The sequence below is a fragment of the Narcine bancroftii genome, chromosome 2 (assembly GCF_036971445.1).
Source record: "Narcine bancroftii isolate sNarBan1 chromosome 2, sNarBan1.hap1, whole genome shotgun sequence".
In the NCBI taxonomy this organism is placed as follows: Eukaryota; Metazoa; Chordata; class Chondrichthyes; order Torpediniformes; family Narcinidae; genus Narcine; species Narcine bancroftii.
In genome coordinates, this window is record NC_091470.1 from 179,456,364 (window position 1) to 179,471,586 (window position 15,223).

The 15,223-nt window shown below is 51.4% G+C and overlaps 1 protein-coding gene and 1 long non-coding RNA gene across 2 annotated transcripts in view; one reads left to right on the forward strand and one right to left on the reverse strand.

Annotated features, from left to right (window-relative positions):
* rps5 (ribosomal protein S5) overlaps positions 1 to 15,223 on the reverse strand; it is a 335,501-nt gene that overhangs the window by 128,825 nt on the left and 191,453 nt on the right. The gene's annotated exons all lie outside the window — the stretch shown is intronic.
* LOC138754682 (uncharacterized) lies at positions 3,461 to 8,371 on the forward strand. Its single transcript, XR_011351871.1, has 3 exons — positions 3,461 to 3,564; positions 5,902 to 6,643; positions 7,065 to 8,371. It is a non-coding gene; the product is annotated as an uncharacterized lncRNA (long non-coding RNA).

Sequence of the window (15,223 nt, forward strand, 5' to 3'; positions counted from 1 at the left end):
TGATTCCCCTGTAGTTTGAGCAGTCTGATTTCTCGCCTTTGTTTTTGTACAGGGTGATGATGGTGGCATCACGAAGATCCTGAGGCAGTTTACCTTGGTCCCAACAAAGCTTGAAAAACTCATGCAGTTTGGCATGCAGAGTTTTGCCGCCAGCCTTCCAGACTTCTGGGGGGATTCCATCCATACCTGCTGCTTTGCCACTTTTCAGTTGTTCGATTGCCTTATATGTCTCATCCAGGGTGGGAACCTCATCCAGCTCTAGCCTTAGGGGCTGTTGAGGGAGCTGGAGCAGGGCGGAATCTTGGACTGAGCGGTTGGTACTGAAAAGAGATTGGAAGTGTTCTGACCATCGGTTGAGGATGGAGATCTTGTCGCTGAGGAGGACTTTGCCGTCTGAGCTGCGCAGCGGGCTTTGGACTTGGGGTGAGGGGCCGTACACAGCCTTTAGAGCCTCGTAAAAACCCCTGAAGTCGCCAATGTCCGCGCTGAGCTGTGTTCCTTTGGCGAGGCTAGTCCACCACTCATTTTGGATCTCCCGGAGTTTGCGCTGAAGATGGCTGCATGCGCGACGGAAGGCTTGTTTTTTCTCTGGACAGGACGGCTTTGTAAGGTGAGCCTGGTGGGCAGCTCGCTTCTTTGCCAGCAGCTCCTGGATTTCCTGGCTGTTTTTGCCCTCAGACAGCTCCAAGAAAAGTGCAGAGAACAAAACAAAGGACTCTACATCACCTTTGTTGACCTCACCAAAGCCTTCGACACCGTGAGCAGGAAAGGGCTTTGGCAAATACTAGAGCGCATCGGATGTCCCCCAAAGTTCCTCAACATGATTATCCAACTGCACGAAAACCAACAAGGTCGGGTCAGATACAGCAATGAGCTCTCTGAACCCTTCTCCATTAACAATGGCGTGAAGCAAGGCTGTGTTCTCGCACCAACCCTCTTATCAATCTTCTTCAGCATGATGCTGAACCAAGCCATGAAAGACCCCAACAATGAAGACGCTGTTTACATCCGGTACCGCACGGATGGCAGTCTCTTCAATCTGAGGCGCCTGCAAGCTCACACCAAGACACAAGAGAAACTTGTCCGTGAACTACTCTTTGCAGATGATGCCGCTTTAGTTGCCCATTCAGAGCCAGCTCTTCAGCGCTTGACGTCCTGCTTTGCGGAAACTGCCAAAATGTTTGGCCTGGAAGTCAGCCTGAAGAAAACTGAGGTCCTCCATCAGCCAGCTCCCCACCATGACTACCAGCCCCCCCACATCTCCATCGGGCACACAAAACTCAAAACGGTCAACCAGTTTACCTATCTCGGCTGCACCATTTCATCAGATGCAAGGATCGACAATGAGATAGACAACAGACTCGCCAAGGCAAGTAGCGCCTTTGGAAGACTACACAAAAGAGTCTGGAAAAACAACCAACTGAAAAACCTCACAAAGATAAGCGTATACAGAGCCGTTGTCATACCCACACTCCTGTTCGGCTCCGAATCATGGGTCCTCTACCGGCACCACCTACGGCTCCTAGAACGCTTCCACCAGCGTTGTCTCCGCTCCATCCTCAACATCCATTGGAGCGCTCACACCCCTAACGTCGAGGTACTCGAGATGGCAGAGGTCGACAGCATCGAGTCCACGCTGCTGAAGATCCAGCTGCGCTGGATGGGTCACGTCTCCAGAATGGAGGACCATCGCCTTCCCAAGATCGTATTATATGGCGAGCTCTCCACTGGCCACCGTGACAGAGGTGCACCAAAGAAAAGGTACAAGGACTGCCTAAAGAAATCTCTTGGTGCCTGCCACATTGACCACCGCCAGTGGGCTGATAACGCCTCAAACCGTGCAGCTTGGCGCCTCACAGTTTGGCGGGCAGCAGCCTCCTTTGAAGAAGACCTCAGAGCCCACCTCACTGACAAAAGGCAAAGGAGGAAAAACCCAACACCCAACCCCAACCAACCAATTTTCCCTTGCAACCGCTGCAATCGTGTCTGCCTGTCCCGCATCGGACTGGTCAGCCACAAACGAGCCTGCAGCTGACGTGGACTTTTTACCCCCTCCATAAATCTTCATCCGCGAAGCCAAGCCAAAGATTACTGATCTAAAAGAAAAGTGAGGAGGGTGGGGGGGGATCAGTCACACTGACACTAGTAACCAAAGATCAGTAACACTGATCATGGTGAAAGATCAGTATTACTGATCTAAAAGAAAAGTGAGGATTGTGAGAGATGGGAAAATTGATCTAAAATTATGAACATGGAAGAAACTAAAATTCATCAGTTAATGGCTGTAACCAGTACAAACAGGATAAGCTTGGGGGTTAGGATGCAGGAAAGCAGAGTCAGCACGATTAACATAAGAATCTTCTAGTCTTTGTGACAAGACCATAAGACTAAGAAAAGGAATGGTAATGTAGAATGTAGGAAGTTGAGGTAGTCTGGATCAGATAAAGGTCTCCTAGCCCTGGACAGAAGTACCAAGTCCTACATATCTAATTAGCTAACCATACACAGATTTATACATATGAAATTAGCCAACCCTAGATAGAATGAGTCAACTCCGCATACCAAGAGATTGTAGCCCCGAGAATCAGGAAGGTGTGAATAAGGACAATGACATGATGGGACACCCACAGGATACCCCCTGGTCCTCCAAGTGTACTGAAACTGCACGTAGGCAGGAAGGATTACCTATGCCAAACCCATCCAGGGGGCAGAAGAATGTAAGGGGAAGGGCACTCTGATACTGAAATTGACTGTATAAAAGTTGGGTGAGCCCCAGTATGTGTGTGTATTCCCAGGGTAAGGGGAAGCACCCAACTTTGCATTGTTGTTGTAATAAATGTTCTTTGTTCTCAATTTTTGTCTCGAGCAATTTCTTTAAAGGTACTTTAATTTCTAACAGCCTGAGCCCGCAAATGGAGGACAGATTTGGGGTTAACTTTGGCGCGTTTCTTCTCGCACGCGTTCGTCACCGCTCTTTCCACCCCCTCACCCCGGGGCTGAGAGAATTTCTGACCCTGTGTGTCCTCTGTCTTGTGGGTAGCCCCATTTGGACCGGACTCTGGGGGATTGCGGAAGCGCTGGAGGGGAATCCACGGCCACCCAAGGACTCTTTTTTGCTTCTCTTTCTCTGTCAATCAATTTCTGCTGATGGCAAATCTCTCTGCCTTACTAAAGTGTAATATTACATGACAAGGGATTGCAATTAAGAATTTGCAGTCTCTCTTTTAAACTTTGCTAGTTTTTCTTTAAAGAATGATGATCTAGGCATTGCTGGACCTTTCTTGTTGCATTACTCATGCAACTTTATTAGTTTGAACGGGTTTGGTGCCTGGACTCTCAACCAATGCAGAAGTTGGCAATGGTCAGGACACTTCCGCCCCTGCTCTTTCCCTGGAGCAGGCGTGTGTTCGGAGCGCATCACGTGCCGAGGGCCGGCCAATCGGAGCGGAGGGGCCCCACCCTCGGCGGCCGGGGTGACGTGTAATGCGCGCTCGCGGGAGGGAGGAGTTGGGGGGGGGCTGGGTGCCGGCCGGCCGCGTGAGAAGCGAGGCGATGGGGGAGCGGGTGAGTAACCATGGAAACGGCGGGGAGAGGAGCGGGGGCTCCGTCACCATGGAGACGCGGCCTGGTCCGGCGGAGACGGTGAGGCAGCCTGAGCTGGTGGTGAGGGGAGGGGGTTAGGGCTGAACCGGTGGCGGGCGGGTTCAGCACCGGTCCATGAGGAGTCAGTGACCTCCAATGGGTCCAAACTCCCGGAGTCGGTGACTCCCAATGGGTCCAAACTCCCGGAGTCGGTGACTCTCAATGGGTCCAAACTCCCGTTCCAGACTCCAAATTTGTCCATTCGGGGGGAGAGAGGTGGACGTTGAGATGGGGGTGGAGAGAGGTGGCCCACGTTGAGATGGGGGTGGAGAGAGGTGGTCCACGTTGAGATGGGGGTGGAGAGAGGTGGTCCACGTTGAGATGGGGGTGCAGAGAGGTCCACGTTGAGATGGGGGTGCAGAGACGTCCACGTTGAGATGGGGGTGGAGAGAGGTCCACGTTGAGATGGGGGTGGAGAGAGGTCCACGTTGAGATGGGGGTGGAGAGAGGTCCACGTTGAGATGGGGGTGGAGAGAGGTCCACGTTGAGATGGGGGTGGAGAGAGGTCCACGTTGAGATGGGGGTAGAGAGAGGTCCACGTTGAAATGGGGGTGGAGAGAGGTCCACGTTGAGATGGGGGTGGAGAGAGGTCCACGTTGAGATGGGGGTAGAGAGAGGTCCACGTTGAGATGGGGGTAGAGAGAGGTCCACGTTGAGATGGGGGTGGAGAGAGGTCCACGTTGAAATGGGGGTGGAGAGAGGTCCACATTGAGATGGGGGTGGAGAGGTCCACGTTGAGATGGGGTGGAGAGAGGTCCACGTTGAAATGGGGGTGGAGAGAGGTGGTCCACGTTGAGATGGGGGTGGAGAGAGGTGGTCCTCGTTGAGATGGGGGTGGAGAGAGGTGTACGTTTGGATGGGGTAGAGAGAGGTCCACGTTGAGATGGGGTGGAGAGAGGTCCACGTTGAGATGGGGGTGGAGAGAGGTCCACGTTGAGATGGGGGTGGAGAGAGGTCAACGTTGAGATGGGGGTGGAGAGAGGTCCACATTGAGATGGGGGTGGAGAGAGGTCCACATTGAGATGGGGGTGGAGAGAGGTCCACGTTGAGATGGGGGTAGAGAGAGGTCCACGTTGAGATGGGGGTGGAGAGAGGTCCACGTTGAAATGGGGGTGGAGAGAGGTGGCCCACGATGAGATGGGGGTGGAGAGAGGTGGTCCACGTTGAGATGGGGGTGCAGAGAGGTGGTCCACGTTGAGATGGGGGTGCAGAGAGGTCCACGTTGAGATGGGGGTGCAGAGACGTCCACGTTGAGATGGGGGTAGAGAGAGGTCCACGTTGAGATGGGGGTGCAGAGACGTCCACGTTGAGATGGGGGTAGAGAGAGGTCCACGTTGAGATGGGGGTGGAGAGAGGTCCACGTTGAGATGGGGGTGGAGAGAGGTCCACATTGAGATGGGGGTGGAGAGGTCCACGTTGAGATGGGGTGGAGAGAGGTCCACGTTGAAATGGGGGTGGAGAGAGGTGGTCCACGTTGAGATGGGGGTGGAGAGAGGTGGTCCTTGTTGAGATGGGGGTGGAGAGAGGTGCACGTTGAGATGGGGTAGAGAGAGGTCCACGTTGAGATGGGGTGGAGAGAGGTCCACGTTGAGATGGGGGTGGAGAGAGGTCCACGTTGAGATGGGGGTGGAGAGAGGTCCACGTTGAGATGGGGATGGAGAGAGGTCCACGTTGAGATGGGGGTGGAGAGAGGTCCACGTTGAGATGGGGATGGAGAGTGGTCCACGTTGAGATGGGGGTGGAGAGAGGTCAACGTTGAGATGGGGGTGGAGAGAGGTCCACATTGAGATGGGGGTGGAGAGAGGTCCACATTGAGATGGGGGTGGAGAGAGGTCCACGTTGAGGTGGGGTTGGAGAGAGGTGGTCCTCGTTGAGTGGGGGTGGAGAGAGGTCCACGTTGAGATGGGGGTGGAGAGAGGTCCACGTTGAGATGGAGGGGAGAGGTCCATGTTGAGTTGAGGGTGAGCATGCAGAGGTAGCTGCCAGAAGAAATGGTCGAGGCGGGAACAATCCATGGACAGGGAAGGTTCAGAGAAATGTGGGTCAATTGCAGGCAAATGGAACTAGTTGGCATGGCGTAGATGGGCTGAAGGGCCTGTTTCGGAGCGGGATGCAGGCAACACCACAGCATCTGGCGATGTTTGACGGAATGTTTGAGGCCACGTCGTAGGGACAGAGGAGATTACCAAGATAGGGAGTGGTGACGTTTCAGCACAGCAGCAAGAGAATGGAGAGGTTTAACCACATGTTTCTCCTCAGGATCCCGGCGAGAACCCCCCAAGCGAGGGAGCGAGGTGTGTGTGAGCCGGCGGACAAAGAGGGAACCCAGGCTGCTCTTTCTCTCTGTTCTCCGTACATCGCGCGCTGGGCAGGAAGGAGCTCTCGGCTTCCCGGAGGGCCTGGGACGGTCTCCACCTCCCCTGCAGGCTGCGGGGCCCACGCGAAACCAATGTGCCACGGATGGGTGAAGTTTAACTGTTCTTGACAGGGAGGCTGACTCTTGCTGGGTAGATTGTCCGAAGACTATCAACTCTACTGGGTCAATTTAACAGTCGGATACAACTCCCCTTGTGCCTCTCTCCTTGGTAGAAGAGAAGCCCCACTTGATTTGCAACCGAGAAGCCGTCCATGCTTAGGAGCACCAACTGACTCTGCGGGGCAGGGTGGGGGCAAAGTGAACTGCAGCTCGTGTAGCCAACAAAGAAAGTGAGGGATTTCCTGCCTATCAATTTCCCTGAGCAGTAGTGACACATTTCCGTCAGTGGGAGCAGGACGATTGGATAAAGCCGCCAACGGGCGGCAGAGTGAAACCGGCCCGGCGTGTGCGGACGCAGGACAACGAGGTCTGGTGACACGCGGGGGGGGGGGGGGGTCAGAGGGGCACGGTGCCCAGCGCCAGCCTGGGGAGGTGTGTTCTGCCCTTCACTTCACCTTCACCGTGACGGTCAGGGAGCTTTTCCAGCAGTAACATGAGCAGATAGGATCGCAATCACACTTCCTGGTAAGGCACAGCTCTGTGTTGTTTATGCAGTGCTTGCTAAATGTTTATCTGGGTGGGAGGAGGGTGCGCGAGGAGGAGCAAACTCCTTACTGAAAGTCCGAAGAAGTCTCTCAGATGACAGGAATTGTGGAGTGTGTGTGTACACACGTGTGGGTGCATATGTGTTTGTGTGTCTGTGAGTGTGTGGGTGCAGGTCTGTGTATGTGCATGTGTGACTCCATGTGTGTGTGTTTGTGCACGTGCGCATGCGTGCATGTATAGGAAATGTATTTGCAAGCAAATTTCACATGACAAAATTTTTGTGTCCAAAAATCACTGTCTGGTTTTAACAAGAAATGCCTTCAATGTTGTTGCCCTTTGTGGTGTGAATCTGTGACGGGTGGAACCATTTGTTGCAGTTGGTGACTTTTTAACTTGTTAGTCACCACAGGGCTCCAGGGGAAATTCTGTACTCTGCACCGTGCTCTGTCAATGCCAGCAGTGAAGGTGGAGAGTGGAGGGAGACCTACATTTAGCCAAGACGTGATTGCGCCAAGTCTCTGGAACATCCTGCTTTCTCTCTTCAAGGCCCCTCTCACAGTTCACTCAGGTTTCCTGAGAAAGCCCTGTGCTTCCTGTCGCAGTCAGTGGTCGGTGTCCGGTCGCCTCTAACTGCAGCAGGCAACTTGTCAAGTCCTTCCCGGTTCACACTGCCCAGCCCCCTGTTGCTTTTTGCCACGTATCTCCACTTGGCTAAAAGTTAGTGTCGTCAAAACCCCTTCTCCGCTGTACTCACTGAATGAGTGATGGTGGAACATCTGTGCATCGAGCATCGCCTCTATGGTTTAATTTGGGGACAACCTTAACCCAACAGCTTTCTTACATTTTCTCTTTCTCCTTATCTCTCTCTTTCACCCCTGTCTCTTTATCTATCTCTCTCCCTATCTCTTTTTCTCTTCCCCTCCCTCTCTGTTTTTCTCTCTCTCCCCACCCTCTCCCTCTTTCTCTGTTTCTCACTCCCATCTCTCTCTCCCCTTTTCTGTCTATTTCTCTCTTCTTGCTCTCCCTCTCTCTATCTCTCTCTCTCTGTCTCTCCGCCCCCCCCCACCCCCACCCGTCCCTCTTTCTCCCCTGACAGAGACACTCTGAGCTGTTGGTTGTATGTTTACTGCCCTCCACCTTTGTCCTCCTCACCTCCCCAGCTGAACATCACTGTGTAATGGAATTTAGCGACGACAGAAGGTTGATCAGCCCCTCCGACCCCATCCGCCATTCAGTGAGAGGATTTGTAACCTGCCTTCTCCTTTCATCCCACCCACAATCATTAAAGTTCCACAAGGTCTGACAATTAACAGCTGGCAGAATGGCCATGGTTATTCTCTCACGCCCCAAACATCCACTTCCCTCTGTACGTGGTAAACTCCCCAGAAAGGCTGCCTCAGGAATCAAGCCTCTGGTGTCTGGAGTTGTGCACAGTGCTCCAAGTGTGGCTGTAGGATTCGACGAAATGGAAACGGACCCTTCAGCACAACCCATCCGCGTCGACCAAACTAGTCCCGTTCGCCTGCATTGAGTATAAGACATAGGAGCACAAATGGATCATTCAGCCTATTATGTCTGCCCCATCTTTTAATTGTAAGCTGATCCATTTTCCCACTGCCCGGCCTTCTCCCCATAACATAGAACACTACAGCACAGTACAGGCCCTTCGGCCCTCGATGTTATGCCTTCCTATATATTCCTACCAAAATAAAACGAAACCCTCCTTATCCCATAACCCTCTATTTCTCTTTCATCCATATTCATTGGAACGTAGACGATTGAGAGGGGACTTGATGGAGTATTTAAAATTATGAAAGGAATAGATAGACTAGACATAAACAGACTCATTCCCCTGAGGGCAGGGAAGGTTGGAACAAGAGGCCATGAGTTAAGGGTAAGAGGGCAAAACTTTAGGAGAAATATTAGAGGATGCTTCTTCACTCAGAGAGTGGTGGCAGAATGGAATGTTCTTCCGATGAGATAGTTGCGGCAGGGTCCCTTCTGTCATTTAAGAGAAGGTTGGATGTGTACATGGAGATGAGGGGGTTGGAGGGATATTGGCAGAGAGTGAGAAGATTGAGCTAGTGGAGTTGTTCTAGTGAACTGGTGCGGACTCGAAAGGCCGACATGGCCTGTTTCCGCTTTGTAAATGGTTATGTGGTTATATACTCTTGAAGCAGGCTTTTAAATGCCCCTAATGTTTCAGCCTCCACCACCACCCCTGGCAAGGCATTCCAGGCCCAGCTCTGCTAACCTTTCCCCATAAGACATTTTCTAAACTAGGCAACATCCTGGTGAATCTCCTCTGCCCCCTCTCCACAGCTTCCACATCATTTCTGTAATGAGGCAACCAGAACTGAACACAATATTCCAAAGTATGGTCTCACCAGAGATTTGTAGAGTTGCAACATGACCTCTCGACTCTTGAACTCAATCCCCTGGCTAATGAAGCCCAGTGTCCCATAGGCCTTCTTAATGATCCTGTCAACCTGCGCAGCGACCTTGAGGGATGTATGGATTTGGATCCCAAGGTTCCTCTGCTCCTCCACACTGTTAAGTAACCGACCATTAACCCTGTCCTCAGCCTTCAGATGTGACCTTCCAAAATGCATCTCCTCAAACCTAGTGCCCTGGCTAATCAAGAACCTATCAATCTTTTCCTTAAATACACCCAATAACCTGGACTCCACAATCTCCTGTGGCAACAAATTCCACAGATTCACTGACCTCTGGCTGAAGAAATTCCTCTGCATCCCTGTTCTAAGCGGACGGCCTTCAAACCTGAAGTTGTGTCCTCTTGTCCCAGACTCTCCCACCGTGGGAAACCACCTTTCTACATCTACTCTGTCCGTGTCTTTCAACATTCAAAATGTTTCAATGAGATCCCCCCTCATTTTTGTAAATTCCAATGAGAACAGGCCAAGAGCTGTCAAACGCTCCTTGTATGATAAGGCCCATTCCTGATGAGAGTCCCTGCCTCTTCTACCTCCTCTGGCACCTTGTTCCAAGTTTTAAGATGCATTGAGATGCAGATAGTTTTCAGACCGATTAAGATGCCCCACCGCCCTCTGTGTGCAGAAGGTGCCTCTCAGATCATCTTTAAATCTTTCACCTTAAATCTCTGTCCTCTCGGCTAGATTCACCCAGTCAAGGGTGGGGGGTGGGGTGGGGGTGATGTGGAGAGGAGAAGGCTCCGATGGTTTGGCTAGTCTCTAACCTGCTGGGTCACTCCAGTATCAAAGTTGCATTCCATTCTCCTTTTGGATCACTTTCATCAGCCTTCTGTGACATTGATATTCATGGACACACTGTCAGATTGAGACCGCCTGCAAGTTGGAGGAGCACCACCTTGTCTTCCTTCTGGGAATTAATGTCGACCTCCAGTTTCCATGAAACTGCTCCCCCCCCCCAACATTTCCTTTCCTCTAGTTCTGTCTCTCCCTTTCCCCTCTGTCACCTTTCACGAAGCTAAAATCAATTCTCACCTTTCCACTTACCATATCCAAATAGCACCTTTTGTCTGTGGTCTGGATTCTTCTCCCTCCCATTCTTCCCCCTTTTTCTCCCCAGTCTTTAATCCAGATGCCTGCCTACTTCTTCCTCAGACCTCGAGGAGGGGCTCAGGCCCGAAACGTCAGTGATATATCTTTACCTCCCATGGGCGCTATGAGACCAGCTGGGTTCCTCCAGCATCTGTGTTTTTACTACAACCACACGTCCGCAGACTTTTATGTGTACCCACGAAAGTCTGCAGACACCATGGTTGAAGTAAAAACACAGTGCTGGAGAAATTTGGCAGGTCAAACAGTGCACTTTGTATAGCAAAGGTTATATGCATAACCAACGTTTCGGACTCAAGCCCTTCATCATGGATCCACATGTCTGCTTGAACCTCCACTGCTGCCAGATTGTGGAAACTTGATATCTGAGCTCCACCAGATGTAGTTTCCCTCTTCAATGAATACTTGCTGTCTGACGCATCCATCTGTTCTCCTTACGGTAGCACCCGACCCCATCAGCAGTGTGCTTGCGGCTTGCTAAATCTCGAAAGGAGCAGAGGCAACACAGACCTCCTCCCCCCCCCCCCCCCCCACTCCAACCCTGTGGCTCTCTCTGATGAAATAGTGATTGAAGGGTCAACAGCCTTGAAAGAGAGCAGTGTGTGATTGCCACACAGTCCTGATAATGATAGTTCAACTCGTAAAGTCTCCTATTCAGCCGTATGTTACACTCCACAGAAGTGTCTTCTAGCTTGCGTCTGAATCTGAGAAGTAATTCTTCTGCCGTGCGTGGGGTCAAGAATAGAAGGCGTTCCAAGTGAGTCCACAAAATTGGTACCAGGTCAGCAGAGACTTGGATGGTTTAAGTATTCAGGGAAAGAAAGGTAAAGAAAAAGTTGTGTTTCTGCGGCAAACCTCAGCACGTACTGTGACTGCCACAGTGGGAGGGAACATCATGGCTCTAGGGTCAGTGAGGCCTGCTGAAGAACCTCATCAAGATGTTCCCTGGGTTTGAGGAGGAACCGGGTGGGGTGGTACTCTCCTATGCTGGGGCTGAGACGCTGAGGGAAACCCGATGAAGATTCCCAAGGTGTCAGAAACTTGCTTCGGGTATCAATAGGGATTCTTGGTGGGGGGGGGGGGGGTGAAACCTGTTCAACTTGTCGGTGGTTGCAGTCTTGCGTTCACCGTCCCAGGTTCCAGATTCCAACCACCAAGGTGTGATGTCCAAAGTGAAAAGGGCTATTCAACATTGCAAGGATTGGTCCGTCCGTTCAAGAGTCTGAGAGCAACAGGAAAGAAACTGTCCTTCAATCTGTTGGAACTTGTTTTCACACTCCTGTGTCTTCTGCCTGACGGACGGGGTTAGAACATAAGAACTAGAAGCTTGCCATTCGGCCCATCAAGCCTCCTCCGCCGTTCAATGAGATCATGGTTGATCGGCTCATCTCCACCCACCTGCCTTTTCCCCATATCCCTTAATTCCCCTGTTTTGTAAAAATCTACTCAACCAAGTCTTAAATATATTAACTGAGGTCACCTCCACTGCTTCAATGGGCAGCGAATTTCACAGATTCCCCTCCCTCTGGGAAAAGCAGTTCCTCCTCATCTCCGTCCTAAATCTACTCCCCTGAATCCTGAGGCCACGTCCCCTGGTTCTCATCTCACCCACCAGTGGAAAAAAACTTGCCTGCCTCTTTCATCTATTCCTTTCATAATTTTGTACATTTCTGTAAGGTCCCCTCTTATTCTTGTGAATACCAGCGAGTACAGTCCCAGACGACTCAATTGGCCAACCCCCCTCATTTCTGGAATCAACCTGGTGAACCTTCTCTGCACCCCCTCCAAAGCCAGTCCATCCTTCCTCGAGTAAGGAGACCAGACCTGCACGCAGTTCTCCAGATGCGACCTCACCAGGACCTTGTCCAGTTATACCAGAACCTCCCTGCTCCTAAATTCCATCCCTATTAACAAATGAAGGTTAAGAGCTTGTGACTGGGGTGAGATGTATCCTTCAATATACAAACATGCCGGAGAAACCCAGCAGGTCAAACCATGTCCTTTACATAGCAAAGATAAAGATGCATAACCAAAGTTTCGGGCCTGAGCCCTTCATCAAGGTATGAGCTAAATGTAGACAGGAGTCCGAACAAAATGGTGAGGGGGGAGGAGCATGGTCCCACATGAAGGAGGTGATAGGGGAGGGAGGGGACATCAGCAAATGTGGGGAGGGGGTGCGGCTCTGTGAGGGAAGAGGGTGGAGGGAAGGAGGTGGAGGGAAGGAGGTGGAGGGAGGGAGAACAGGGAGTTGAGCCGGCAGAAACCGGAGAAGGCGACATTGATGCCGTCTGGTTGCCAAATAGCCAGACGGAAAATTGGGTGTTGCTTCTCCAATTTATGGGTGGCCTTGGTCGGACAGTTCATGAGGCCACGCACTGTCCGACCACAAGTTGGGAGGATAGTAGAGAAGGGGATGGGGAAGAATGCAGAGGGCTGTAAGTGCGGAGGGGGTGGGTCGCTCTCGATTAAGGGAAGGGGTGGGGAGCTGGACGAAAGGAGAGAGGAATTGTGGAAAAAGGGAAACTTGCAGAGGTTGTTGTTAATGCTGTCTGGTTGTAGACTGCCAGACGGAATACTCAGTGTTCTTCCTTCAATTTGCGGGTGGCCCTAATTTGGCAGTGCATGGGGCCATGGGCAGAGAGATCAGCAAGGAATTAAGATGGTTGGGAAGTCCTCGCTGTTTCAGCACACAGAGGGAAGGTGCTCAGCAAAGCAATCTCCCAGACTGTGCCCAGTCTCTCCGATGTAGAGCAGGCCACATCGGGAGGACCAGATGCAGTAGACAACCCCTGCAGGTTCACAACTGAATTAGGACTTCACTTGGAAGGAGTGTTCGGGGCCCCAGAAGGAGTGGATGAGGGAGAAGGTGGATAATCGTGGTTTCTTTGTGCAGAGACTGTGCTAAATGTATACATTTGCAAACGTAAGACCTGCTCCTCTTTGTTGCTGAATTGGTTTCTACTTGAGTGTGCAGTAACATCTGCCTGCCTGTGTTTCACTCGAACTGTTGGGCCAGTGAGATCCCCCGCTCCCTGGGTTAATGAGTAGAACACAGAGTAGTTAGCGCAGTGCTGTTACGGCGCTGGGGATCGGGACTGGGGTTCGAATCCCGTGCTGTCTGTAAGGAGTTTGCATGCTCTCCCCATGTCTACGTGGGTTTTCTCCGGAGGCTCCAGTTTCCTCCCACCACTCGAAACATACCGGGGATTGTAGGTCAATTGGGTGGCACAGGGTCGTGGGCCAGAAGGGCCTGTTATCGAGCTGTATGTCTAAATCTAAAATTTTAAATAAATTTCAATTTTAAAATGTTTAAATTTAGAACATTTCGGCACACTACAGGCCCTTCGGCCCTCGATGTACTGTCCTACATATTCCTACCATAAAAAAAGTTCTACTTCGTAACCCTGTATATTTCTTTCATCCACGTGCCTGTCTCTTAAATGCCCCTATTGTTCCAGTCCCTGCCACCATCCCCGGCAAGGCATTCCAGACACCCACAAAAAACATACCCCTAATGCCTCCCCTTCTCTTTGTGGAGGAGTTGCCTGGTGTTTGCCGCTCCCGCCCTGCCTGTGTCCAGCTGAAGGATGTGGCTGCTGTTAACAAATTGCAAACTGACTCGTCACTGATTTCCCTGGACTTTGGTCAGACCTGTTTGGGTGCCACGGGCCAGGCAGGAACAAGCAAGCAAGCAGGAACTCAGCAGGTCTGGCAGCAAACGTGGACAGGCCACTCTTCAGGTTGGGACAGTTTTCAGAGACAAAGGTGAACCTGTGTGAAGGGGGAAGGGCCAGGATGTAGTCAAACAGCATAGTTTGCAGATCCTGTGATTGTAGTGAAAACACAGAAATGCTGGAGGAACCCAGCTGGTCTCGCTGCGTCCATAGAACATTATAGCACAGAATCAGGCCCTTCAGCCCTTCTAGTTTGTGCTGAACTTAGAGGGACAGCACGGTAACAGGTCCTTCCTGCCCGCAAGCCCATGTCTTAAAAACCCCAATTAATCTGCAATCCTGGTACGTTTTGAAGGGCGCGGAGAAACCGGTACCCGGGGGAAACCCTCGCAGACAGCGCCTGTTTCAACCCAGTTGCAAGAATATTAGAGGTAACCTGCTCGAAGAAGAACCTGTCTCGTGTGACAAGCCTCTCCGCTCCCTAATAATGTGCAGAAACTATTTTAACCTCTGTTTTAGAATGCCTTTGGCTATTTAGGGGTATGTGAAGCCGAGGGGCTCTTGTGGTACGGGAAATTCGGTGGTCAATTTGCTCAGAGTAAGATCCCTTGAATAGAACAGTGAAGATTTCTCCTCCCTGTGCCACAGGAGGCTGGTTGGCTGCCAGTCGCTAGTGGTGGTGCACAGGGGTTGGTGTTGGGGCCACTTCTTATGTTGTACATAAATGAATTGGATTATGGAATGAATGGCTTTGTGGTCAAACTTGCAGACGACGTGAAGGTCAGTGGAGGACCAGGTAGTGTGGTGGTTGAAACACGGAGGGCTGCAGAAGGACTTGGATTAGGAGAAGGGGCAGAGAAGTGTCAAATGAAATACAATGTCGGAAAGTGGACGGTCCCACACGATGGTAGAATAAATGAACGGGCGACTATTCTAAATGGGGAGAAAATTGAAAATATCCAATACAAAGGGACCCTCGTGCGGGATGGCCTGAAGGTCAACGTTTAGGTTGTGAAGAAGGCAAATGCGATGCTGGAGTTCATTTCAAGAGGAATAGAATCTAAGAGCAGGGATGTGATGTCGAGGCTTTATAAGGCCCTGGGGAGACCTCACTTGGAGAATTGGGAGCAATTTTGGGCTCCTCATTTAAGAAAGGATGTGCTGACTTTGGAGAGGATTCAGAGGAGGTTCGCAAGGAGGATTCCGGGAATGAAAGACTTATCGTATGAGGAGCGTTTGACAGCTCTTGGCCTGGACTTGTTGGAATTCAGGAGAATGAGCGGGGGGATCTCATTGAAACATTTTGAATGTTGAAAGGTGTGGAC